General features: G+C 33.7%; 1 protein-coding gene across 1 annotated transcript in view; it reads left to right on the forward strand.

The window, feature by feature from the left end:
• The window catches only part of lpar4 (lysophosphatidic acid receptor 4), a 12992-nt gene that overhangs the window by 259 nt on the left and 10233 nt on the right, over positions 1 to 2500 (forward strand). The window lies entirely within an intron of this gene.

A 2500-nucleotide genomic window follows, 5' to 3' on the forward strand; every position in this document is an offset into this window, starting at 1 on the left:
TATTATTATTATTTATGCTGATGAACACAACACGGTATTTATTCTGCTATTATTTGTATTATTATTATTATTATTATTATTATTATTATTATTATTATTATTATTATTATTAGTATTAGTATTATTATTAGTATTAGTATTAATGCTGAACACATAACGAGGTTTATTCTGCTAGTATTATTAATATTATTATGATTATTTATGCTGACAAATAACGAGGTATTTATGTGTCACATAACGTGCAAACAAAGTGATGTTTGTTTTAATGCGGTTCAAATAAGTCACATAACAGTGAATACAGGTTGTTGTTGCTATAATAATAATATCCTCTGTCGTGATGATACCACAGATTATAAAGTGGTGTAAAGTAACTAAGTACATTTACTCAAGTACTGTACTTATAAGTACAATTTTGAGGTATTTTACTGGAGTATTTCCAATTTTCAATACAATTACTTGTATTGAAATCAACTATATTTGCCTCAACTCAGAGGCAAATATTATACTTTTTACTTCACTACTATTATTAGAAAACGTATTTTAAATTAATATTAGAACACTTGTTACTATAGGTTTTTATTATTATTACAAAACATACCACTATAACTTCAGCCCTATTTAAACTTTGGGCTATTTTAAAAATAGTTTGTATACATTTTATACATTTGAAAACTTGGGACATGGGTCATTCTGCATTACTTTCGTTACTTTAAGTATATTTTGATGCCAATACTTTTGTACTTCTCTATGGTAGTCCTGCTCCACAGATAACTGCTCTGCTCTTAGACCCAACATTATACGCACCGTGCGAGGTCTCCGTCTTTAGGAGAAATAAACTAAAGAATCTCGTTACTCACGGAGAGAAAGGCTGTTTTGTGTTGTTGAAAGTCTATTCTTCAGGGTGGGAAGCCTCTCAGAACCCCACCTTCTCTTTAGAATACACTTTTTGGGCAGAAAATAAAATATGTCCGCCAGATGGAAAATCTTTGTATTTATTCCACTGCGCCCCCTACAGATATGGTCAATATTGTAGCCCTTCTGTAGGGGGCGCAGTGGAGTAAATACAAATAATTTCGATCCGGCGGACATATTTTATTTTCTGCCCGAAAAGTGTATTAAACAGAGAAGGTGGGGTACTGGGAGGCTTCCCACCCTGGAGAATAGACTTTCAGCAACACAAAACAGCCATTATTTCGGTGAGTAGTGAAGTAGTTTTGTTTATTTTTTACTAAAGCAGTGGAATGTTCGGTCTATGAGCAGAGCGTTAGAACTCACTAACTGGACCAGAGCTATTCATAAGCCTACCTACACTCAGAGCTACAGAGTGAGAGAACAGACATACAGTGGTGGAAAAAGTAGCCTCATATGTTTTACTTAAGTAAAAGTATGAATAGTGCAGTGTAGAAATACTCTTTTACAGGTAAAAGTCCGGAATTAAAAATTGACTTCAGTAAAAGTACAAAAGTATTGGTATCGAAATGTACTGGTGTAATTACAACATTAATGTAATTGTAGTGGAGCAAAAATACAATATTTTCTTCTGAGATGTAGTGGAGGAGAAGTAAAAGTACTGAAAACTGAAGATACTCCAGTAAAGTAAAAAAAACAACCACAAAATTGTACTGAAGTACAGTACTTGAGTAAATGTACTTAGTTACTTTACACCACTGATAAAGGGACCAATTAAACAGACCTGTAATCTTTACAACGTGTCTGTTTCAAGTTAAACAACGATTGAAAATGAGCTAAAATGCAGGATATATTGACTTGGATTGGACAACATTTCATAGTTGGCCGTTTAAACATCTGTGTCTATAATATGAACCCAATACAGGTCATAGTCAGCATCACGTTGACTCCATGCTGCGTTATGTTATGTTGAGTGTTATTCAATTTGAATGGCATTATATCAATTCATACAAAAGAGACTATAGACTCTAGACAGATAGTAGACCAGTAGTTTCATGACAAGGAACCCCAAATTGATATACATTTAGCCCCATTCTATAAAAAAAGAAAGGGTAGAAGAAGAAGGGCAAGGGGGAAGAGACAGAGATCAATCAATAATAAACAAACAAATTATCAGACAGACAGACAGACAGACAGACAGACAGACAGACAGACAGACAGACAGACAACAGTAAAGAACATGTATTTTCAGTGCTCTCTCCTGATTGGCTTAAATGTTGTCACCTACCTGAAAATGTACTATATTCTGTTTACTAAAGAGCTGGAGAGACCCCTGTGACCAAACAAACGCTCTGTAATAAAATACTGTAGCAAAAAATATCACTTACCCTACCTTTAATTGTCAACTTAAATGATGGTACTTTTACTCCACTACAATTATTTGAAAACTTTAGTTATTAGTTACTTTTTGATTACTAAACATACATGAACCACTTAAGCTCTATATACAGTATATTTCGGCTATTTAAAAATAGCCGACCTACAAGCTCACAACGCATCACAACGCGTTGTGAGCTTGTAGATCTGCTGT

Source organism: Gymnoscopelus microlampas (genome assembly GCF_963454915.1).
Source record: "Gymnoscopelus microlampas genome assembly, chromosome: 18".
NCBI classification, from domain to species: domain Eukaryota; kingdom Metazoa; phylum Chordata; class Actinopteri; order Myctophiformes; family Myctophidae; genus Gymnoscopelus; species Gymnoscopelus microlampas.